At 51.5% G+C, this 26130-nt stretch overlaps 2 long non-coding RNA genes across 2 annotated transcripts in view; both read right to left on the reverse strand.

The window, feature by feature from the left end:
- Positions 1-18675, reverse strand: part of LOC115487747 — a 54394-nt gene extending 35719 nt beyond the window's left edge. The window contains exon 1 of the long non-coding RNA XR_003949613.1: positions 18545-18675. This is a non-coding gene — a long non-coding RNA (uncharacterized LOC115487747). The remainder of the gene's footprint in view (positions 1-18544) is intronic.
- 2610035D17Rik (RIKEN cDNA 2610035D17 gene) overlaps positions 1-26130 on the reverse strand; it is a 157933-nt gene that overhangs the window by 110503 nt on the left and 21300 nt on the right. The gene's annotated exons all lie outside the window — the stretch shown is intronic.

Below are 26130 nucleotides of genomic sequence, written 5' to 3' on the forward strand. Positions count from 1 at the left end.
TTCACCCAAACTGTGCTGCAGGCTGTCCCAGAAAAGCCCAAGTCTCCCTTAAGGTAAGAAAGAGTCTCACCATGGCAGAATATCACTTCTGCCAGCTCTTGCCCAAGTGACCCGGCATGTGATACTCATGAAATGACCATCATAGCACAACTAGCTCTTACACATTGTGATTTCCAGGACACTATGGGGTACTAGGTACCCTACTCCAAATACACGTGTGTGTGTGTGTGTGTGTGTGTGTGTGTGTGTGTGTGTGTGAATGTGTAAGTATGCAAGTGTGTATGTATGTGTGTGTAAGTATGTATGTGTGTGAGTGTGTATATGTGTATATGTTTGTGAATGTGTAAGTATGCGAGTGTGTATGTATGTGAGTTTGTGTGAGTATGTATGTGTGTGAGTGTGTGTATGTGTGTGTGAATGTGTAAGTATGTGAGTATGTATGTATGTGAGTGTGTCTGAGTATGCATGTGTGTGTGTGTATGTGTATGTGAATGTGTGAGTATGTGAATGTGTATGTATTTGAGTGTGCGTGAGTGTGTATGTGTGTGAGACTGTGTATATGTGTGTATGAGTGTGTGTGTTAATGTATAAGTATGTGAGTGTGTGTATGTGAGCATGTAAGTATGTATGTGTTTGAGTGTGTATGTGTGTGAGTTTGTGTGTGTCTGTGTGTGTGTGTGTGTGTGTGTGTGTGTGTGTGTGTGTGTGTGTGTGTATAGAAGCCAGGAGTGAACATCCAGTGCCATTCACCTTATTTCTTGAAACAGGGTCTCTCACTGAACCTGGAGCTCATTGGCTGACTACATTTCTGGCTAGTGAGCCCCCGGGATCTGCCTGTCTCCCTTCCACCTCCAAGTGGAGTTTCAGATAGCAGTCCTGCTCCTTGGTTTTACCTGGGTGCTAGGGATCTGAACTTGGGTCCTCAGGGTCCCACAGCAAGCACTATGCCCCTGAGCCATCTCCCAGTACTACGGAGTCTTCTTTCAGGAGTATTGATCCCCTTCAGGAAGGTCCCACTCAGGGCCCAGTCATCTCCCTCTTAATACCATCAACTAGACCATAGCACTGGCCATCCCTTTAAAAACTACAGACCGTGTGAGCCAGACTGATGACCCTCTACACGCTTTTCCACAGCGCCCAAGCCTTCCTGCATGAGAAAGCTGTGTGCTGATCTTCTCCATTCCGCTCTGTCCCTGCCCTCTAGTCCCTATGGGCCTTGCTACTCTGGCTTCTGAGAAACTTGACTCTTATTTACCTAGTCACCATCCCTGTGTGGTCACTCTGCCTTAGGTCACTATGAACCTGTGTCTGATACAGATTCCCAGGCCTGGCTCCCCATTGGCTGAGTTGGTCTGGGGTGAGGCTTAGAGTTGGCGCATGAATAAGCAGGCAGCCGAGAGTCAGCCGAGAATCTTGCAACCTGGAGACCATGGGCTGGCTTGGGACCCACTAGACTGAATGACTCTGGGTATGACTGGTGTCCTTAACACACACTGAATTTGTAAGCCGGGCTGTGGCCTCCTTGCTGTGTTCTCTCTACTCCAGCCCCACAGAGAACTTCAGGTTCAACACACTACAGGGAGTGTCCCAAAGGCTTCTAGAATGCTCTCCTTGTGTTTCACCGACTTTCCTAACATTCAGGCCACCACCAAGAGCTCAGAGCCGGGCAGTTATCCTATACTCCTTCAGCCTAGAGACGTTCCTCTGCCTCCTCCCTGTACATGCCTCCCGCCCCCTATTGCAGCCGAGTCTTCCTCTGTTCTCTGCAGCTGGCATTTTCCCAGACAACGCAGAGAGAAGCCGTCTTCTCAGCCAATGGCCCCCACAAATCCCTCAGGATGCCTGCTGTCTCAGAAGCCACAACCAGGCCCTCTCCATGAAGACCCATCTCCTTATAGTTTCTCCGTGTTGTCCCCTAATCTGTAACTCCCCCAAGTCATCCTCCAGCCTTGGAAACTTGGGTGAGCCCATACCGGCCACCCCAGCAGCCAATGCCCGCTCCCTATAGATGCTCAGCTTCTTCAGGGCCACACAGACTCAGGCTTCTTTCTGTCTCATCTAGCGATACCCATGTGATCACAAACACTGCTTCACCACTGGCTACTATGCCCAAGTACCAGCCACTGCCAAGTGCTTTAGCAGTAACTCCCCCGATGCCCACAACTGCATGGGTTGTATGTCAAATTCTCATCTTACAGAGGAAAAAAACCAACACATCGAATTTAAATAATTTTCCTAAGAGCACGGAACTATTAACTAGATGGTAAACACCTTGAGGACCAAGTATGCCTATGTGCTTCGGCCTGTCTAGAATCTTCTATGACATCATTTGGTAGGTAGGCACTTACCCAACTTGTATGAAAAGATGGTGCTACAGTTTCGATGTGGCATGTCCCTCCCCGGATAGGACACTATGAGCTGATGCTGGGGGCTATAACCTGCCTCTGCTTCCAGCCTGAGCCCTCTGCTTCCCATCTACCACCATGATGTGAGCAGCTGCAAGGTTCATCCAGCTTGGACCACATCCATCACAGCTGCCATGCCTTCCCAGAGATGATGCACTGTAGCCTCCCAATTGGGAGCAAAACAAGCTGAGGGATTTTAGTTACTGCCATGAGGAAAATAATTAATGCAGAGGGGGACTAAAGACCGGTGAATGTCTGCTTTGAGTGTGTCATCCTGAGTTGTCCTCTGGCTCTGTTTCCACCCAGACAACCCTTAAAAAGCCCCTTCCCCTGCTTATAATTTGGGTATAATATGACTTGCCTGGAGTAGTAATTGAGGTTGTGGAATTTAGCTCAGGGTCTAGAACACAGGAGGCATCCACCCAATGTCTATGTCTTCTCTACACCTGGTCCCAAAGCTCACTCCTATACCTTCCACATACATGTACATACACATGTAGACCAGAACATGCATGTGATGCATGTGCTCATGTGCACACACACACACACACACACACACACACACACACACCGTCTTCTTAGGTTCTCCATCATATCCTTGGAGCACTGAATCATGAGTCATCCTGAAAGCTAGAGCAAAGGCCCCCAGAGGAGCCCTGGAGTGAGGAGTGGCCTGTCACCAGGCCTAACAACCTGACTCCCCTCTAACCACAGGACCACTTGGCACTGAAACCCAGGGAACTCGGCCGCTTCTGCCAGTCCCTCCCGGGAGCTTCTCTGTCTCCCTGCCTCATTTACTGCACAAAATCGAAAGCACAACCCTGCATTTCAGCTTTTTATTTAGAGTCCTGAATATATCTGTGCACTCTCGAGCACGCACAAGCACGCATGCGCACACGCACACACACACAACCACACACACGATTTAGTTTTAGGTACATAGACTACAGTTAAAGACAAATCAGTCCAGTTACTCACAGACCCTGAGAGGATCTATTAGTTTTCAGCTCTTCAGTTTCCAAATCACTCTAACGAGTTTGCCAGTCAGTGCACAGTACAAACCCCAAGTGTTCACACCCCTTGCTCTTGGCTGAATTGTTAATTGGAAAACAGGGGGAACTTCGAGCATATATAATCTCTAGGTCTGGTGTCATCCGCCCTACCGCCACCCCACTGGCTGAGCCTAGTAGTGCAGGTCTGTAATCCAGACACTTGGGAAGCTGAGGCAGGAGGATCATAAATTAAAGGGTTGACTGGGATTGACAACTGAACAAGACCTTCTCTCAAAATGTAAAATAAATAAACAACTAATAATAGCAATGACAACAACAACAATAACAATAACAGCAGTGCTCTTGCAGAGAACCTGGGTTCAGTTCCCAGCACCCACAGGCTGGTTCACGAAAATCTTTTATTCCAGCTCCAGGGAACCCAACGCCCTCTTCTGGCCACTGTATGCACACAGAGCATAGAAATACATTCAAGCAAAACAGCCCTATACATCATTTTCCTATTTAGTAAAACAAAAACTCTAGTTTCCCAGAGTAGTCTGTCTCTGGCAGTGTGAAAACTACCCTATCCCTAGTCTCCTCTTGGTTTTAGCAACTGGATTCTGTCTACACAACTTGCAGATCAGTTAACTACCAGGAGGGTCCTGTGACATGTTCAGATAACCCCCAGGGGAGAATATGGGGACAGAGAATAGTTCCCTGGTTGCCGAGGACCAAGAGGCAATGCGCTAGGCCAGGAAGAGGCAGGTCGCATCGTCTCCGAGCTTTAAAGTGTTACCTCCCGAAGAGCCAGAAGAGATCACACAGGGAAGAACTAAAAAGAACAGCACAGTTGTTACAATGCTTCAAGCCGCTATCTCTCCTCCCAGCTATCACCAGGACATTGTCACTCCGTTCCCTGTCACTCCCAGCTCTGTCTTCAGAAAAGAACCCCAAGTCCTCTCCTCCCACCCCTGAGTGCAGGGACATCTGGGGCTCAGGAGAGAAGAACAAAATCTGTAACCATGTTGCCTCTGTGGCTCAGGAATTTTCCACACGGTGGGAAAATGCTGGCCAAGCACACAAGCCAACGGGAGGAACCAGAACACATCCTCTGGATGCCAGGGCTCGGGCCTAGACCCACACATACGTTCAGAGAGGAAGGCAGCCTGAGAGGGAACATTCTCTGTCTGCCTTCCTAAGGAATAGCTAGGCAACAGCGGAGAGTCACAGGTAGCTGGACACGCTGCCATCGCAAGGTGAAACGGAATGCGAAATTCCCGAGAATCTAAAACAAAACTCAATAAAGAAACAGCCAAGCAATGTCTAAGTTGCCAAGACATGTTCAGGCCAACTCCACACTTCCAAGGTACGTCAGCTCACTTCAGGGTAGCACACTAGGGTGTTTCAACTTTAAAAGCAGACTTGCAGGGGCTGGGGGGTGGGGGTGGGGGGGAGGTGATAGCTTAGGCATTTTGATTAAATACCACCACCGCCATCTCTTTTCTCTGTAGAAAACTGACCACTCTGCCCACCCCCACCCCCTTAACAAAAGTGCCTTCCACATATGCCTGGGTAAATAGTTTTATGCGTCCAAGGATTAGAGATCCTCGTTCAACCCATGGAAGAACACTGAAGGAATCAAAATCAATTTTTAAAAGAACTGCTCTGACAACAAAGCACACTAGCTTTCGGTGATGCGGCTGAGTATTCGAAGCTCAAAGCCAAGCTTCAAATGGCAGAAACCAAACTGCAAGCCATCCCTGAAATGAAATCTGTATAGAGATGTGTTCCAAACAACACCCCCCTGCTTCACAAGGATGGCAGGGGCATCAAGGTCTCCCCTGACAATCACCAACCCAAAGTTCTTATTTTAGCATGACAAAAGCTACAAGAAGAATACGGGTAAACCCAGAGGAGGGGTGAGAGGGAAGCGGTGGTGTTGGTAAGCAGAAAGATGGGAGTTGCTATCAGTCTGACCCCTTCTCGGGACCCCACTTCCTGGTTCGGCACGCTGTGTGCAGGCCAGTTTGCAGGGCTCCTCCTCATTTTACAGGGGAGGAGATGGACGTTTTGATCAGTAGGAACCTCACACACACACACACACACACTGTTAGTGCGGAAAGAGAAATAAGTATGACAGAAGAGAGTAAGCCAAAACAGCCATGGCCAACAGCCATGTAAACAACTAAGCCACAGGGGAGGTCTCGAAAGTTCTGGACTTGGGGGTGGGGGGAGTCACAGGTGGCAGCATTAGCTGCCATGGTTTTAGAAGAGGCCACACCCTAAAGTCACATCAAAACCTTATGGCTTTCCTGTCTAGGGTCCCCAGGGCCTCCAGCTAAGCTTTCAAAGGAGGTCTCCCTAACTCCCCACGCCCCATAGCCCCTTGCCTTCAGCAAGGCTTAAGAAGTTTGTCCTCCATCACAGAGAGGAAGCCCTGGGACGCTACTGGCCAGCAAGGTCTCACAGTCCTTTCGTCCTTCTCATGGAGAGACAGGTATCTGAAGAATTATCTGCCCAGGAAGACCAAACCTCAGGCTGGGGACTGCCAAACGCCCCGCCCCCCCCTTTACAGGACACCAGTTCAGTTTGAAGAATTTTGTTTCAACTATTGAAACCATAGGACCCAAGTCCTCCAGAGCCCGCTGTGAAACTCGAAGATGGGTTCCTAGAAGTGCATTATAGGACCACACTGTGCTCAGCAAACAGGCACACTGTCAATGGCAAGGGGCAGGGGAGGAAGACCATTAAAATAAGCCCCACAGCTGAAGGACCATGATGTCCAGGAGACATTCTGTTTAGAGTATGGTTGGTGATATTCCCCCGGTCCGAGCACCTCTCCATGCCGTGTGTAGAGAGTACCTCAGAGGAAGGCAGGCTGCAAGCTGTGACAGATTCCCAAGAGGCTCAAGTCTTAAACCCAGGAAGTTTGCTATAAGCTCTGTCCATCCCTGAGAAGAAAGGGTCTCGAGCTGTAACTCCGACTGGCTAGAGATGACCCATGCATGGAGAGCACAGGCTAGGCTGAGGGCTGACCATGTGCAGACCGGGGACAGGAGCTAGTTTGTTAGACCCAGAGAAGTGTAGACAAGCATGCTGGCTGCCGGCATCTATCACGTGGGCTCCTTCCTGCTTAGACATGTTTCCGGGAGGTCAAATGTATCAGAGAATATGGAACCCAGCATCCTATGGGACTGTTTGCTTCCAAACAGATCAAGCATTCGCTGGCAATGCTCTCTTCTGTCCAGAGAGCTCCCCACATTCCCACGTGGCCCCAGACCACCATGATACTTTGAGAAATATGGTACAAAAGTTCCACAGGAATGGTCTGTCCGGGGCGGGGGCTGTCCCCGGGGCTTCTGTGCATCCCCCCAGGGCTCAGCAGTGGGCACTCTGTGTCAGCCCAGAAGATCTTCAGCAATTGAGGGCTCCCTGAGAAGAAGAGCTGAGACACTCCTATGTGTCAACCTCACGTTTGGGTGTGAGATTTTACACGGTTAGATAGATCTAAGACGACACACGCTACACATCAAAAAGGACATTCTCCAGCCCAGGGAGCCGGCAGACCACAGCCAGGCCATCACCATCACCGCTACCCATAAGCTCACTATACATTGGCAGAAGGCTAACGTCACACCACATACTCACGCCATCTACCTCACGGCACCTCATCATCAATAGATGTGGATGCCAGATCGTCAACAGAAGATGGGGCACTATAGCTCAGTAAGACCTTCGGAGAGAGATGGCATCCACATAACTTCTGCTATCCCACGGCGCTACTGTAACTGTTCTGATGTCAAACTAATGTTCATCTCTGGCATCCAGACAGCATGCTTTATCGGAAGTACGTGTGTCCAGGAAGAATATTGGACCAGTAGCGTTCAGTATTGTTCACAGTTCCAAGTGTCCACAGAGGTCTTGAATTGTGTCCTGGTGGATGAGGGGGACATCTGCATGGACAGTCATTTATAGCATCCTGACCCAAAGACCCCTAAGGACAGTCTTCCTCAACGCTTCACAAAGAGCTGTTCTTACCACAGATGGGCCCCACCCACAGCCAGGTTGTTCCCAGGAGGGCACACCCAAGGATGTAACCAAGGTCTCATAGCCAGGCACATGGGAGGAGTTTCCATGTGACCCTGAAGCATCGGCTCCTCACCCCAGACAGACAGGATATGCTGGCATCATCTGGAGACGCTTGCTCCTAAAAGGATAGCTGTAGAGTTATCTGCAGGGCAGAGCTGAGCTAACGGGGGGGGGGGGGCGACTATCTCTTGGTACACAAAGATGGAGACCAGTCCCAGTGGTGATTCGGGGATCAATTGCCTAGCCTAAGCCCTGGCTTCCAATGGTTCCTGTCTCCATGGAGACTGACTCTTTTATAACAAGTGTGTATGTCATTAAGAATAGACCATAGGGCTGGAGGGATGGCTTAGCCACTAGAGGTTAGACTCACAATCAAAACTATAAAATAGACCACTCTCTCCCGTGCTTTGTCAAACAGTGCAAAAGAGACAGCCTTGGTTAGCAAGTCCTGCAGGAGTGGCGGCCAGTGGAGAGACTCAGACAGCTGTGGTTGACAGCAGTCTACCAAAAGCCCCTCCCCTTGGACACCTGACCCAGAAGAGGGCAAATGTGGTCACCAAGCTTCCAAAGCCGGTCCCTCAGACTGTGGGGCTGTGGAGCTGTGGGGCTGCTTCCTCTCATGGCCCACCCATAGCTGTCACTCAGTACCATCTTCACCCTTCCCAAGTGGAAGGGGCTGAGTCATTCGTGTTCCCCTGATGGATGGCACTTCAGACTGAAGCTCATTCACACCCAAGTGTCACCTCAGGCATTGCCCTGTGAAGCCTCTCCAATGAAAGGACTTTTTCTTCTTGAAAGACATCTGGGGAGCCTCAGCAGACAAGCGCTGTCAGGCGGGATGCCCCAGAAGCTACCCAAGACCTGCATCTGCCCTGGCCTGACCTGGCGGCTGCCTCTTCTCCTCCCCACAGCTCCACCTGCCTAGAAAAGTTCTCTACCCTCTGCCTGGTTACATCTCCTAGCTTCCAATTCCCAGAATAAGGCTTGTAAACACACACACACACACACACACACACACAGAGTCAGAGAGAGAAAGAGACACAGATACAGACAATCTCTCTCTATCTCTCTCTCTCTCTCTCTCTCACACACACACACACACACACATGCAAACCACCCACAAAACATACATGTACCTGAAAATAATGGTATTCACTAGCACAGGTAAGACACAGTAGAACACACACACACACACAGAGCACATGTCACCTTGGCAGGGCATATATCCCAAACTGAGGTTTCCTTGATGAATGCCCCTGAACTTCCTCTGTCCAAACCTCCAGGGTAGCTTCTCGCACAGAGTCTGAGTGGGAAGAGCCACCCATGACCAGAGGAGAAAGCCACAAGGCTCCGACTCAGACCACACGAGGTAGGGTAGCATGAGGAAGGCAATGGAGGCCTTGCAGCAGGGCCTCGAGTCTGGCTCTCAGATGTCACATCTGCTTGATCAGGCAGAGAGCTGTCGGTCAGGGCCTCAGTGTCACAGGCATCCAGAGGTGACCACAAGGGAGTTGCTGGGGTCTTGGGAGGACTAAACAGCAAGACCGAAGCAAAGCTCTTATCTCACAGGAAGCACTTCTGTAACCAATGGTCTTTTAGGAAACTCCGTCCCGTAGACAAAAACCAACTCAAGATGGATTCCAGAACTCTAATATAGGGAAGAGACTGGCCACCAACTCCATGCTCTTCACACACACCCTGTAACTGAAATGGATGTATTCCATCTTGAAACCTGAACTGTGAGTGTCTGTGAGTTCCTGTCTTGGTAATCAAGAGCTCTGCATGGCTGAAGAGCCACATTCGCACAGAGCTGCTCGGGGCCGTGTGGACACAGCGGACACGCTGGGCTTTCCTGGGCTATCATGGGGGTCCACGTGCTGCAGTGACTGATGGTGGGTCTCCTTTCCGTTCCTGCCTCTCTTTCCGTGGTCTCCTTTCTCTTTTTTGAGAAGCCACACAACTCCTGAGCCTCTGTGAGGCACCAGATAGTACACTTGCAGGTGAGTGAGCCTTAGGATAGCGTAAGAATAAAAGTACAAATTGTCCTTTGCCAGGCGACAGGGGGCCCTCTGGCCCAGGGGAAGCTGGGAGTTAGCCTGCTTGGCTAGGACAGCTTCTCCAGGTTCCTCCTTTCCCACTGCCCTCCCCAGCTGGGGTGGGGTCACAACCTCCCTTAGCCCTGCCTGCCTCTGGACAAGTCTAGCTCAGGCCCCACACTGTGCCTGGCCCTAGGGGCAGGCAGATCTAGGAGGAGCAGCCCAGCCCCCAGCCCCCACCCCCACCCCCACCAGCCGGCTGCATTTGTTCCAGGGGGGCAAGGGTCTGGTGCAGTGACCCCTGGGACTCGCCTCTCAGTCACTGGCCCAGGCAGCTGGGAAAGGCTCTGACCTCCACAGAGACAGAGGGCTTCTGGGAGAGGAGCCCCAGAAGAGAGGCCTGAACTCAGAACCTACTCTGTTTTCCTGAGAACAGTCCTGGTCTTAAATGGAGCTACAAAAAGGAAAGCACTTCCAATCAGGAGCTTAGCTCTTCATTTGGCTTTCCCTGTAAGAGACAATCTTATCACCTTCTTCCAAACGCCCCCCGCCCCCCTCCCCCCCCCCCAAACCATAGCTTCAGTGAGACCCGGGTGACCCAAACCCCTGCCTCTGCGTACAGAAACCCCAAAGAAGGACGTGCTTTTAAAACAACATCTACAAACAAGCTTGTGAGGAAACCCCTTGGCTCCGCAGTGAGTGGGTGTGCACTGAAAACGGAATGAATGAAGTGACCCTGCTCAGGGGTGGAAGGGGTACACATTTGTGCAACCAGAATAGACCTCGGAGAGAACTATTTCTAAGGCAAACTCACGGAGGCTCTTTGTTTTCGGTCGCCCCTTGAAGGGTTTGACACAGAATGACTGCAAAGCTCATCTAGGAAAGAGTTTCCAATCTCTCCTCCTTCCTCCTCTTCTTCCCCCGCCCCCCCCTTCTCCTCCTTCTCCTCCTCCTCTTCCTCTTCTTCCTCCTCTTCCTACCCTTCTTCCATTCTGTGTTTAGCTAGCTTTCTCTCCTAAGTACAAACTCTAGACAAGAGTTCAGACTAGCTATCACTTCTGCCCCAAAGACAGTGATCACCACCAGGTCAGGATGCAGATGGCTCTAAACCGTTCTTTAGCACACTAGGGCGTCTGACCCGCTGCTGGGGAAGCTGCAGGAACACACAGCACAGAACACAATACCAACACCCCAAACTTCCTTCGCTGCAGGAGAAACTAGCTCTGAGCTCTGCATTTGTGCTCAAGCAGAACGGGCAGGCGTCAGGCGCTGCGCCCCACCAGCAGCCAGGGCACAGTCGGGCGCCTGGATGACCACTGCAGCTCAGCCAGGGGCCCGGAGGAGAAAGCAGGCACACGGTGGAGCCACAGCGCCATCAAGTGGTCAGTTTGCGAATGGTCGCGAGACGCATGCCCTGAGCTCAGGGACAATGTCCAGGGTTCCCAGTGTCAACTGTCCCTGGAGAAAACAGGGCTGCCAAGCCTTCATTCCAGGACGTGGGGCAGGAGCCTACAGCCGGACACCATCTGTCAAGGCATGCGACACCCTCCAGGGCTGACCTGGAATCTGCCCTGGAGGATGTTCGGAGACCCTGTTCCAACTCTGAGAGAGGTCATAACCCAGGCACCGCCCTCTCCTCTAGCAATGTGCTCAGAGCCTACAGGTTTCTCAAGAGCTATGGGGCAGAGAGGGCACCACCTGAGTAGCAGGCCTATCAGCCTGCCTGAATTATGCAGGGATGGGGCAACAGAGAGACAGCAAGGCAGCTGCGAGTCCAGGCTGTGGGAAGGAATGGAGCCTCCGAGTGGGAGTTGCCGCCTGCAGCCCTGACAGGCCATGGCTTTAACACTCCCTTCTGGAACTCAGCATTTAATTCCAAGTGCCTCCTGGGACAGATCTGGTCCTTGGAGTCAAATTACAGTCCAAGAAGGACTCAAAACACAAAAATAAAAACACATACTTTGCAAATAGAGGAGTGTTCCAGACCAGTGTATATCTGAAGACCTAATTATATTATTTTCCTGCACATTTATAACTATGATAGAATTTAGTATGAAAAGCAAATTAAGAGATTATCAATAACTATTAAACAACCAGAATAATTATAACAATACACTGGGGGGGGGGTGTTAAAAAAATCACTCAATATTTACAAATTCTTTATTTCTGAAATTTTCTACTTAATATATTCTGATACCGTTTCCAGCAGAAAATAGAGTTGCAGACATGAGAGGGGGCAGTGCTGTGTAAAGGCGGACAGAACAGTGGGGCGCCCTCTGTCCTAGTGCTGGCTCTGCACATGCAATCTCTGTCCTAGTGCTGGCTCCACTGCACACAGGACCTTGTTCAGCTTTCACCACAACCTTAGGAGATGGGTTCTTTTTATGATCTTTTTCTATAGGAAAGGCAGAACCCAGAAATGAAACACCCTACCCCTAGCTGCCCATTGGAGAGGGACAAAGCCAGGCCTGGATTCCAACACTGGCTTCCTGCCTCCAGACGCCATCCTCCCTCCCTCCCTCCCTCCCTCCCTCCCTCCCTCCTTTCTCTCCCTCCAGGGGGAACAAGGTTTTATCAGACAGAGATGTGCACATTTTTCAAGAGGGAGGGGCATCTTTGCAGACAGAGCTGGCTAGAAATGCCTAGCTAGGTTTGGGCATGAGAGATTGTGCAGGTGAGGGGCTGAGGCCTTCAGGGTGGACCCTGCCCTTTCTAGCTTCACTCCCACACCAATCTTAGGCCTCCCTCCCGGAAGCACCTTCTGCATGGGCCCCTCCCTGCTCTGGCTTCTGCAATTGACTTCCAGGCCAGCGTGCCCAGCTCGCCCTTGGAGCTGCCAGGACTCAAGGTTATTCAATGACACCCCAACTGCCAGATACAAAGAAACTGTTCTCAACCCTCCCTCCCCTGGAGGCTCATAGCTCTGACATTCCCACTTGCAGAAACACACTTGCATGCTTGTGCGAGTGTATACATGTGTTGGGGGGGGGGCGTGTGTGCCTGCGTGTGTGCCTGCGTGTGTGGAGGACAGAAGTCCACTTTGGGCATTTTCTTCTGCTGATCTCTGCCTTGGTTCTTGAGATAAGGGTCTCTTAGTAAACCAGCAGGCTCACCGATTTTCCTAGGCTGGCTGGCCAGTGAGCTCGTTGTGTGTGTGTGTGTGTGTGTGTGTGTGTGTGTGTGTGTGTGTGTGTGATGTGTCCAGTCTCTGCCTCCCCAGTGCTGGTATTACAGCAGCCAAGAGCATAACCCTGCCTTGCCTGGCTTTTAAGCAGATCTTAGGGCTCTGGCTGGGTCCTCCTGCCTCCAGAGCCAACACTTTACCCACCGAGCCATCTCCCAGAAACAGCTGTTCTCGGAAGCCTCGGAACACAGCGACATAACATTTCCTTGTCTCCTTCTCACTTTTGTGGATGCTCTATGCTCACAAGTCACCTGCTTCATAAACTGCCAGTGCGCAGCAGGGAAGTCAGACCACGGTGACAAAGACAGCTACAGGCTGGGCTTCATCCGAGCCCTCATGAAGTATCACATGAGCGTCTGCTGTCTAGACACCCTCTCTGGCTTCTCCACATAATGGGGACCACTCAGCAGGACGAAGCTGAGGGACCGAAGCTGAGGGACGTGTAATGTCAAGGTTTAGCGGGATGCTGGTGCAGAACAGGGCTCCCAACGGCTGCCTTATCAGGCCCCGAGCTGGGTCTGTCCCTCAGTCCTAGGCCCTCAGTCACCTCGCCGTCTGGTCTGCGCCCTGTAGGATGAGATCGCCCAGAATGCACCTTCTCTAAAGCTGACCTTGCCCACGCCACCCCTTCCTTGCTAGGTGGGTCCAGCCATCTCCCTGGACCCAGAAGCACTAGAATCGCCCCTCCCTGCCTTGATGGGTTGCTAGTCTGGCTCTTGGACCTCTGACCAGCTTTTCCAGTACAGTAACACCTCCCCTCGTTGACCCCACCTCAATTATCTCAGATCTTGCTACTTTCTGCTCAAAACCTGGCTTGGTCCCGCGCTACCCTCTCCTGCTGGTTTGCAGTTCCAGCTCTGCCACAGAGGTTGAGATCATCAGACCCTGTACCCACTTCATCTACCTTCCCCCAACGTTATCCTCAACATTCCAACTCCCCAAACAGGGCGTCTGTCAGGTCACCCTTCCCCTTTCCCTCTTTCTGCATGTCAACTTCAAAACCCCAAACAAATGTCACCTCCTCCTGTAAGTCCTGCATGATGTACACTTCCCACTCACAGCCCCATCTGAACCCTGCAGCATAACTGAATTCCTGTCTCTCTTACAAGGTAAACCCTTTGGGAACATGGATACCCCAGGGGCCAACCCACCCACCCAGCATGCCCTTCACCAGTTTCGGGTATAGCAATGTCGCTCTGGGGTAATGATGGCACTTTGGGGGTGAACAGAAACAGGTGAAGAAAGAGCGTGTCTCAGATGTACTTTTGAGTGATTGTTTCAAAGGAGCAGCTTATTAACTAATATTAATAAGGTTCTTATTTAGCTTAATATATTCTGGAATCTTTTCGATCAGTCTTTGGGGAAGCATTCTGAGCCCGTTCATTTTTGCATCATCAGAGCTCTGAAATGGAGGGTAAACAGCATCGCAGGTACCGAAGCCTGAAGAACTCTGCGGCTATGACACTGGGCAGCCTATCCCATGGAGCCTCTGGGCACACACACCTGCGTCCCTTGGACTGAGCCCCATAAGCCTCTTCCCTCTGCTAATGTCATTCCTGAGACGGGTCTCATATAGCCCAGGCTAGTGCAATCCTATGAAACCAAGGATGGCCTTGAACTCCTGGTCCTCCTGCCTGCACCCCTGAAGTGCTGGGACTGTCACTACCCTGGGTTTTATGTGGTACTGAGACTCGAACCCAGGGCCCTGTGCATGCTAGACAAACCCTCTACCAACGGAGCCATGTCCCCAGCCCGGTCTCATCTCCTGTCACTGGAATCAATTATGGCCTCCTGGGAACCTTGATCCTCGGGGATGCTCAGGGAAAGGTTTTCTCAGCTTTGATGAACAGACAAACATTGGGCCCTTCCTCAGTCCTTGTAGGGCATATGAGCCTTATCCAGAATCTACGTATCCTGAAACCAAGGTGTTCTCTCTGTCTGTCTGTCTGTCTGTCTGTGTCTCATGTGTGTGTCTCTCTGTGTGTCTGTGTGTGTGTGTCTCTCTCTCTGTGTCTGTCTCTCTCTCCCTCTCTCCCTTCGCTCCCCCCCCCCTCTCTCTCTCTCTCTCTCACACACACACACACACACACACACACACACAGTATTTTACTTGGCTCCGATTAAGCAGGATATTCTGTCTGGTTAAGGTGCTTCAGGTGATTATAAGGTGTTGACCCAGAAGTTGTTTCTCTATGACATCATGACAGGTGTAGCCTACGGTGAGAACTGCACTACACTGTGTCTGTGTTCCCTGAAATCCACATGTGGCGTGCCTGGTACCTGTGATGACGGAGTTAGGAGGAGGTGGTCAGAGGGTGGAGTCCTTGGGAACAGGATGAGTGAGCACCCTAATAAAAGGGATCCGGAATGATCCTGTTCCCAAGGATATTGTCACCGTGCCTAAACAGGTGACACTGGGGATGTCACCTGTGAGGAAGGTAAGGATTCTTTATATTAGGAAAACATCCTTTACAACCACAAAGCAGAAAGCCACAGCCACACACACAGCCACAGCCACAGCCCTCTGGAAGGCTACGTCCTAGAGGGAGTCAGCTCTATTCTTCAGGATGAGCCTGGACAAGGGAGACCTACCTGCCCACTCAGGACCTGCGGGGACTATCTAGGTCATTCCCTACGGACAGTGCCTTCATTCTAGAAGGTTCTTTGTCTCCGTGCAAAGCCAAGCCTCAGTCTATTGAAGGCAGTGAACCACTGCAGGATATCCCACCCCGCATGCCCAGGCCTGAGCCCCGAGCTGTTGTTCCTTCACCTCTCAGCACATGGCTGACTCTAGAGGTGAGCAACACCCTGGGTGCATAGGAGGTGGGGGTCCCCGTCCTTCTGGAAGGACTTGGGGAGCCTGCAGAGGACCAGAGCATCTCAGAACCCCGAGATGGCTTTTCAACTGCCTTTGGCCCTCCCTGGGTTCTTTCAGCTTTCTAGGTGACTTACAAAACTCACCGGAGGTCACTCGGGAGGCATCTCCTGCTTTCAAAGCACGTTTATTATTGCGCAGCAAACATTAATCACTCTCATTTGAAAGTAATCACAAGGTAAGCCTTCCATGGTAGGCCTGTTACACCACAGTCCAAGAAGGCAGGCATCAAATGTGACCCCTGAGGTCAGCTCTGGTCCAGAATACAGGGTCACAACATGACTTGGGGTGGGGGTGGGGGGCTGACACAGGGCTCCCGTCCTAATTAGGTAAGAGCAGGACTCCCGGAGCCTGGTGGCCTGAGTTTGCTTCCTGGCTCTTCTACCTGCTCTGGGACACACCGTATTCTGCTCTTTCTCTCTGACAGCCTCCTCATCTGTCAACCTGGAGATGGACTGACCTGCCTTCAGTGGATTAATACAACAGGCAGCCTTCTAACGTGACCCTGACGTCCCCTCCTCCTCCTTCAGGAGGCAGCATGTGACATCCCAGCCACCCTGCGTTCCTGCAATCACATCAGTGACAGCTTCTGGGCGAGTTCTCAGACCGAGGAAGAGCAGGCTACTGAAGCCACTGGCTGGGGTCTCAGGCCCCCAGTGCCTCTGCCTGCCCGCAGTGTCTCAGACATCAGGCAAGTGATCCACACACGTGACCTGCAGTGCTCTGTGGAAGACAAAGCTGGGGTGAGTGGTGGGGGGCAGTGACCCCGCCAAGGGAACACTCACATGCCCTGTCCAGGGTCAAGCTGGGTCCCTGCTGCTACTGCAGTCACGTTAAGTCCCCAGTTACTGCCAAGGGGCATCGCTGTGGCCCACTGCGAGTAAAACTCCAGTGAGACCCCTTCAGGAATCTCACACCCATCACCAGAAAGCCCAGGCCCAAATGCTGGCGACTAAGAGTATAAAAGAATGAGAAACTCACACTTGACACCTGACATCACTCCAGCCTCAGAGGAACTGCTGCAGCCAGGACAAGAGTGAGGCCGCTTTGACAGGGGGCCATGTGGCCACACAGACACAGAACAGGGGGGAAAGGACTGGTAAATAACCAGGAGGGAAACGCAAGGCTTCCTTATAGCAGAACTAAAGGTAATGCCTATGATACACACAAACACGAGCGCACACACATGCACATACACATGCACCCCTCAGGAAATGGGGAATCACTCTCCTGATGATAAGACCAAGACGTCTTCTAATGACCAGAAAATGGAGAAATGGAGATGGAAAAATAGCAATAGCTCTGTGTGTGTGTGTGTGTGTGTGTGTGTGTGTGTGTGTGTGTGTTCTGGTCTATATAATGAGCTCAAGGCCAGATTGCTCTGTGTGTGTGTGTCTGTGTGTGTGTGTTCTGGTCTATATAATGAGCTCAAAGCCAGATTGCTCTGTGTGAGTGTGTGTGTCTGTGTGTGTGTGTCTGTGTGTGTGTGTGTCTGTGTGTGTTTTCTGGTCTATATAATGAATTCAAGGCTAGCTTGCTCTGTATGAGTGTTTGTGTCTGCTGTGTAGGTGTGTGTGTGTGTGTTCTGGTCTATATAATGAGCTCAAGGCCAGATTGCTGTGTGTGTGTGTGTGTCTGTGTGTGTGTGTGTTCTGGTCTATATAATGAGCTCAAGGCCAGATTGCTCTGTGTGAGTGTGTGTGTCTGTGTGTCTGTGTGTCTGTGTGTGTTTTCTGGTCTATATAATGAATTCAAGGCTAGCTTGCTCTGTATGAGTGTGTCTGCTGTGTAGGTGTGAGTGTGTGTGTGTATGTGTGTGTGTGTGTGTGTGTGTGTGTATGTATGTATGTATGTAACTGGTCTATATAATGAATTCCAGGCCAGCTTGCAACACACAGGGAAACCTTTCCTCAAAATAAAGCAAAAAGGATAAAAGAAAGGGAGAGAGGAATCTTTACACACGTGCCTGGAGTGACAGCAGGCGAGACTATCAGACAGTGCAGCGGCTGTCAGGAATGGTAGCTGGATCCTTCCCCTAATGTTCTGGCTAAGAGCAATAATAAAGAGCCAGGTCCTTTACCGTCCACAGCCCCCCACACACACAGCACCCACACACAGCGCGCACACACAATCCTACAGTGATCCTCTCTCTCTCTCTCTCTCTCTCTCTCTCTCTCTCTCTCTCTAAGCAAAGTTGGCACAGTCATCTTACTTTTCTTAAATATTTATGTAGGTGTGGACTTTTTATATATGGGTGTTTTATATGCATGCATGCCTAGCAGAGGATCCCATGGGACTAGGGTGAGAAACAATTGTGAACCACCATGTGGGTGTTGGGAATTGAACTCAGCACCGCTTGGAAGAGCAGCCAACTGCTGAGCCCTCACTCCAGCCCCCATCTTACTTTTAAGAGTATGTGTGGTCCATCGCTGACCCTGACGCTCATGTTCCTTGACAAACACTCCCTGTGCCTTATCTGAGACTGGGCCTACAGATGACACCCATGTGTCCCTGTTCGACCCCCTTAAGCGACAATCCTTAGACAGATGAGACCTTGCCAAGATGAGACCCAGGATGAGACAGACCTGTGAGGCTGATATACACACACGCACCACTAGGTGGCGACAGAGCCTGCAGATGCAGACCAGGGGATGGCAACCGCTCCCGGCTCCTGGGTTTTCTTTTATAAACCTTCCCTGCCCGCCAGATTTGTTACACGCTGGCCAATGCCTTTCCTTTAGCCCAGGTATTTGTGGGCATAGAAGTAAGGGGCCTACCTGGACCTCTGCAGTGGGGACTCTAAGAGTAGGACTGGGGTCCATCTCTTTGGAGTTAGCAGGCTCTTCATCCACAGGGCTTTAGCAGAAACTGGCAAAACAGCTCTGCACTCCTGTCCAAACTCTGCCGGCCCCACCCCGACCCACCACACGCTGGGATCCACTGCAACAGATCATTATACTCACTCTGGACAGGTACAGCCTGCTGAGTTTGTCTTAAGAACACATGAGCCACTAATGGATGGGTGACTGTTGGGAGCCGCCCCCACATTCGCCGTCACAAGATGGCGCTGACATCCTGTGTTCTAAGTGGTAAACAAATAATCTGCGCATGTGCCAAGGGTATTTTATGACTACTTGTACTCTACCTTTCCCGTGACCGTCAGCTCGGCCATGGGCTGCAGCCAATCAGGGAGTGATGCGTCCTAGGCGAAATATAACTCTCCTAAAAAAGGGGACGGGGTTTCCGCCATTTCTCTCTCGCTGGCATCTCTCTGGCTCTGCGCGCCCTGCGCTCGCTCGCTGCCTAAAGATGTAAACAATAGAGCGCGCGCGCCGGAGCTCTGGCTCCTAAAGATGTAATAGAAGGGGCTTTTCGTTTTTTGGGGCTGGGCGCTGGGCGCTTGCCCTCCTGGCTCCCAAAGATGTAAGCAATAAAGTTTTGCCGCAGAAGATTCTGGTCTGTTGCGTCTTTCCTGGCCGGGCGTGAGAACGCGATTAAGAGGTGACAGGCATGTTCTAGGACCCTCACCTTTTAAACCTCAGATGCTCCAGCTTCAGAACCTGACTGCCCAGGTGACCCTGTGCATGGCTCAGCTATGACAACACACACACACACACACACACACACACACACACACATACACACACACACACACACACACATACACACACACACACATACACACACACACATACACACACACACACACACACACACACACACATACACACACACACACACACACACACACACATACACACACACACATACACACACACACACACACATACACACACACACATACACACACACACACACACACATACACACATACACATACACACACACACACACACACACATACACACACACACACACACACACATACACACACACACATACACACATACACACACACACATACACACACACACACACACACACACACACACACACACAGAGAACCTAGAGATTGAAGCAGAGCAGATTAACCAGTGAAAATCACTTCAAAGAATGTGGGCTATGTCTCCTTGTTCAATCCCACAGGCCCAGGCCAGCAGAAGAGGCTCTCTCACCATGGCAACCACAGAAGCCTTAATGACCAACTGCTGTGTGCTGTAGCTGGGGTCTGAAAGGAAAGGCTAGAGCTCCCACAAAACCTAAAATTTGGTCCTGGAAAGAGTCCCCAACCAATGGCTGGTTCCAGGAACGCCCTACAGTGGGTTATCTTGTTGTCAGGGCAAACACACAGCCCTCTGTACCCAAGAGGAAGCCACAGAGCTGTAAGAGGCAAAGTCATGCTCCGCCCTAGGGTTTTCTATGATAGACTGGGTGTTTCTGATGAACCCCTTTCAACTTTTTTCTTGATACCACAGCACTATAGCAGCCAAAGGCTCGAACAAAGGAGTACAGAGTCACGCTCCTGGTAGGTCAGGTCCAGCTGTCTATTGAGGACAGTCATGCTGGGGCAGAGCAAAGCTATGGAGTTCCCTGGCCAAGGCCGGGGTTGGTTTTCTCATGAGGATGCCAGCCTTTGCCATTCAGCAGCAAAAGACATCTGCACTCCAGCGATCTGGAAAACAGGATGGTCCTCCTAATGTGTGCGACACTCGTCACAGGTCCCCACAAGCCTACTGCTGACAAGCCTGCTGCCAACCTCTCGTTCATAGAGGGAAGCGAAAGGAGAGACTTCCACCTCCCTTACCTAGACCAGTGGGGTTCCGAGGCCACCGGGACTACCACAGTGGGGGTGGGGTGGAGGAGGGGCTTCCATAAACACCAGGTTCTGGGCCCAGCACCACAGCTATTGAGCCCAAAGCTCAGAGGTGGGCGGAGCCAATCCCCTCCAACTGACTGAGATGACACCAAGTGGGGTCTAAGCTTCAAGGTTTTCCAAAGGCATCTACCACCACCCCCAACAGCCACCAATGTGTTCCCTGTATACCACAGTTCTTAGTGATGATGTCTGACACTCAGGATCCCCACATGGCCATCTAAAGCAGTGATGGGTACGTGAATCTTTTATCTAAAGATAGATCAAGAATTTTCTAGAGGATACTAAATTGTATTCTGGTCAGCCCAGCCACGGCAAAGGCTGTGGCCAAGTATTTTACCCTAGCTCTTTCAGTGGCTTTATCTTAGTTTTTCTTTCTTGATTTGTTATTTGATTGACTTATTGATTAATGATTGGTTTGTTCCGAGGATAAAACTTTGCACTGCACAGATCCTAGGCAAGTGTTTTACAACTGAGCTTAAACTCACAGCCATCCTTGATAGATAAGGGCAGCCACTCCTGCCCTTATTCTTGCTCATAAATATAACATTGTTTGAAAACTGCCTTTAACACCTCCGGTATGAGAGGAGGCATAGATATACTTAACAGTCTGAGACTTTACTAAGCACTGTCCAACCCCCGTGAGACAGGGAAGGGCAGGATTTTCAATACAGCAGAAAACTGGTAGATTTAGAGATGCATTTGTAATGATGCTACCTGGACACTAGAGGGCGCCATACCCCAAGAGTCTGGATGACCTGGCCCTGGCCCTGGCCCTGAATGGGCTCCACGTGTGGAAGTACAAAACTTAACAGGATAAAAGGTCCCAGATATCCTAGCTGCAAGCCTCAGGATGTAGACTCACATCCAGCTGCTGGAGTGACCAATCAGCAGGTTCCTGGAGGCCCGCAAAGAGGAGTCAGACATGTACCATATGCTCTACTTGCTCCTACGTATGCCAATCACCCACATAGCAAACATTTTCTTACACACATCTCTTTGCAACATTCCCAGACTCCCTTTGTCCATAGATGGGGACTCGGTGGACTCGGTGGCCAAGCATTTATCTCCCGCGTGCTTTAGGTCCCATCCCTGGCTCCACAGGGAGTCCACACTGACTTGCAAGCAGAATGCTGGGAGGCAGAGTTCCTGGATCAGGGAAGCCATAACCCTCTCCCACCCACCTAGGCAAGGCTGACGTCCCTGCCACCAGGCCAGTCCTGCAGAAATAACACAGCGGAGAAGTCACCATTTGCGCGTGGGTATGGGTGGGGGGCACATACTGAACGTTAGCACCCAAAGGCCCCTTCTTCGATATACTTAATAGTCTGAGACTTTTGGGGGGGGGGGGCTTTTCGAGACAGGGTCTCTCTGTATAGCCCTGGCTGTCCTGGAACTCACTTTGTAGACCAGGCTGGCCTCGAACTCAGAAATCCACCTGCCTCTGCCTCCCGAGTGCTGGGATTAAAGGTGTGCACCAGACTTTTCTAAAGCACTGTTCAACCCCAGTGAGAAAGGGAAGGGCCGGATTTTCAGTACAGCAGAAAACGGGTAGATTTAGAGATGCAATTGTGATGATGCTACCTGGACACTAGAGGGCGCCATACCCCAACAGTCTGGATGCCCTGGACTTAAATTTACTTTTTATTTCATAGAGTCTCTTGTCAAAAAACAACCTGCCCAAAATGACTCCCTAGCAGAGGGTGGCACCGTGTCAACCGCAAGAATAGGTCTGTCACAGCCCATGCAAGTCCCAATGAACAGAGACAAAATATAAAGAACCATGTGCTTTGCTCCAGAGAACATGCCATACAAAGACCAACCAAAGACCAACACTGCAGCCGTTCTGAGACTGACCAAGCAGAACTCGTGCTCAGAGCACTCATGCCGTGATCAACCAAGCATCGTGGTCCCAGCACTGAGCACCAGGTGGGACACTTCAGCCAGTCCTGGGGGACCTTTGTCTCCGGGCAAGGGCTCGGTCTCAGGAGCCACAGCAGGGGGACACTACAGCTGACCCTGAGGACTGGAAAGGCTGTAAAGAAGCCACAGGTAAGGGAGCAGGTACAGGTACAGGTACAGGGGACAGGGAGCTACTGCCAGGCCAGGCTGACTACCCAGCGTGGTGAGGAGGCCCGTGTCATGGCCCGCAGGGCTACTGTCTAGTTTTATTTGAACTCAGTAAAAAGAACACTTTCCAGCTAAGGAAACTGTTTGACTCTGTTGTGTTAACCTGCTCCTGTGAACAACACGGCTGTAAAACGGGACTTCTAATCTTGTTTTTAATGAGGACCCTAAAAGAGGAAAACGTGAACAGGGAGGGCCACATCCAAGAAGCACGGGCCCTGAATAATAACACCCCCTCTGGCACCCAGGACCCCTCCTTTAGATCGTAAGGCTTCTGGCCTCACTAGTCACAGCAATTGGTATCTAGAAGCCTCTTGCTGGCAGGGGACCTGACAACTGTCTTGAAGCCAACAGTGCCTGCAGGGCTGGGAGAGACAGGCGGCCACATGCAGGTGTCCCTCGATGTATGACCAACTTACAGCCTCTGAACACAATGGAAACCAAACATCAAAAAGCTACTTAATTCAGCCAGCTGGCCACACACCCCCAACTTAGGGGTGCAGAGCACAGCAGGCTGGGGGTTGTAGCTGGCTGCCCTTGCCCTGGGGTCACGGAGGCCACTGAGGATGGGGTCACATGACAGCCAAGCCAGGGAAGTACCCAGATTCCAATCAGAAGGCAGGCTTTGCACGGAGAGCATTTCGCTCACAGGACAGTAAGGTCAACAGCTCCAGAACAGTGCTGGGGACAGAATGCAGCAAAGGAGAGCCTGCAGAGCACGCATGAGGTCTGGGGTAAAGATGGGTGTGTGTGTGTGTGTGTGTGTGTGTGTGCGTGCGCGCGCGCACGTTGTGGCTTTGTTTTCTTGCTTTAATGGACATTTAAGCAAAGGAAAGTTGGAGCCTAGATGACCAATGAATGTTCTGGGTGTTCAATGAAGTAAGGAGTGTGGAATCAAACACAGGGCCAGCTCCCCTGGTGACCAGCCCATCTCTCTCACCTCCAGCTTTGACAGACACCGCCTATCCCGAGTTGTTCACAAAGAGGGCTGAGTAAACCGGAAACCCCAAGAAGAGGACGAGAGGAACCGGCAGGAGAAAGGACCTGCCTGTGGATGAGCAAAGGGCTGACAGGCAGTGCTGAGCGGCTGGAAGAGGGAAGAGAAGATGATCTTGGAGCGAGGTCCCCAAGCTCAGACACAGAGGATTGCTTAGAAAAAAAAAAAATGACAGCTTTTGTCTGGGTTTGAGGTGGCAGGCTCAGAAGATAAGAAGGAGGCCTGTGCCCAACTCCATGGGCTTCCCTCGAGTCTCGCTTGGGCACTGCTGAACACGCCTGGCTGAGCGGACCGTTCTCCCTCTCCACCAACCTCATGGGGTCTCAGGGAACTGCCTAAGGAGTTACCTAGCAATGCAGGACAGGATGGGAGTTAGCTCTGTGTTCCTGTTATTTACATTTTAAAAAGGTAATGCACACACACACACACACACACACACACACACAGCTTCTCATTCCACCCTGTTAGAACAAACCAAAACCAAAAAGATTAATCATTAAAACTTTAGAAACCTAGTACCTAGGCACCGGGGTAGCCCGAGGAAATAGCGGCTTGTTCTCAAGGAGATGGGGCAGAAAACCTGCCTCTGTATCAAAATGGGAACCTGCAGAATGAGCCCTGTGTCTCTGTCACAGCGATGTGATAGGGACATCTGCCAAGACTTTCAAGGAGACAGACGCTGGGTAGGTTTCAGCTTAGGCCACTGGCAACTCTCCTGTTCTCCCACAGTGCGCGCTAAGGGCCCTACTACCCATAGGCAGCCTGCTCACCTCCTGACACTTCTCAGCTACAAGCTCCTACCCCCAAAGGAATGACCCTTTGGGTTAAAAGCTCTGCAACCCCCCCACACACACACACACACACACACACAGTAGTTCCACACTTAGCAATCCATAAGCCAGGGCAGTTGGCTCTCGAGGCTGGGCCATGAACTCAGAAGAGGACAATGCAGCTTTTTTCTTTTGAGGAAGGTGTTTGCTTAACACTCTGCCCTCTGAAGGCCAAAGAGAAGAGCCGGGCTGTGAAGGCAGGACCAAGGATCAGCACCCAGAAGGCATCCCAAAGCCAACACCCCAGGGGGGTCTGCAGCGGAGGAGCACGGCATGAGCAGGGGGTGGGGAAATGCAGAAAGGGTCCCCAGAGCCTGCACATCCACTTACAGGGACAAATGGCCCTTAAGCTATAGCTGTGTGCCAGAGTGTTCCAAGAGGCTTAAAAGACGTGGAGCTGGAAAGCAGAGGAGAAGATGGAGGCTGAGATGTGCCGGTACAGCCCCAGGTTCAAGGCTGGATGGATACTGTTTCCTGGCTGTGCGCTTCTGCCCATCAGGAGCCCCTTCACCAGTGCCCCCTCCCTTGCTGTAAATGCACAGTCCCACACACAGATGCCAGTGTTGCTTCCAACCAGGTACCAAGGACCCAGTTGGGTCCAACGGTAAACTAGAGAAAGACAGACCATAGAGCATCCATAACTACATAGACATAAATGGAGCCAGCATGCAGGGGAGATGCTAGGGCGAGAGCCTGCTGCAAAGGCATGAGGACCTGAGTTCAAAGCCCACAGAGCCTGGTGTGAGTGTGTCGGTGCCTGGATCCTTAGCATGGGGATGCGGAGGCAGGATGGTTGCGGGGGCTTGCGGCTGACAGCCTAGCTGCAGTGAGAGATGCTGTCTTCAAGGAGTCAGGGGGAGAGGGATAGAACAGGTAGGGTACCTAACATGTCCCCTCTGGCCTCCACATACCCACACGGCCACACACGGATGGGCGGATGGACGGACGGACGGACGGACACACCCCAAAACAAAAGCACCCTGTGTCTCAATAGTGACAAATGGGAGAGAAAGGGCCAAGAAACGGGAACACAAACCCCACACATGGGCCAGGAAGAGAGATCCCCAACTGAGTGCGTAAAATCACCCCACATGTCCCTCCACCTCCCTCCCGCCCCTGATTTCAGGTTGTCACCTTTTGACGAGCAATCCACAGGCCACTTGCCCAGATTACACTTCCCACCTTTGTCTACCTGGCCAGTCCGGACTCTATAACACGAACACGGGAAGTGGGGAGGGGCGCAAGCATCCTGTGTGTGCCCTCCCACTCAGGCACCTGCGTCTCTTGCAAACTCTCATCCTCTATCCCCCCCTCCCCCCCCCATGTATTAGTGACTTGATTCACTGTTGTGGTGAAAGCAACTCACAGGAGAGGATGTTGACTTTGAATCCCGCTTTAAGGGAGCGGTGTGGAAGGCCTGTCGGAAGCATGAAGCGGCTGGCTGCACTGCGTCTGTGATCAGGAAGCAGGAGAGATGCGTGCTGGGGTCAGCTCAGTTTCTCATAATGAGTCAACCCTGAGCCCGGCCGATAAGGATGGGCAAGTCTTCCCTCCACACGCAGTTCGACCTCTGGAAAAACTCCCACAGACACACGCCCACGAGTGCATTTCCTGGGTGACTCTGAATCCAGTCAGGCTGACAGCAAACACTATCCCTCACGTTCAGGGTGAACCGCTCTAAGAAGGCAGCGGCCTCCCTCACCTGCAAGTCAGCGTCTGGCGCATTCCGTCTCTCTGTGCAGCCTAGAGTCATCTCATGCTTCCTTCCCTGGGCTCTGCCTGGGAGCCCCTGGGAGCCCCTGGGAAGTCTGGGGTTCTGGC

Source organism: Mus musculus, chromosome 11, assembly GCF_000001635.26.
Source record: "Mus musculus strain C57BL/6J chromosome 11, GRCm38.p6 C57BL/6J".
NCBI lineage: Eukaryota > Metazoa > Chordata > Mammalia > Rodentia > Muridae > Mus > Mus musculus.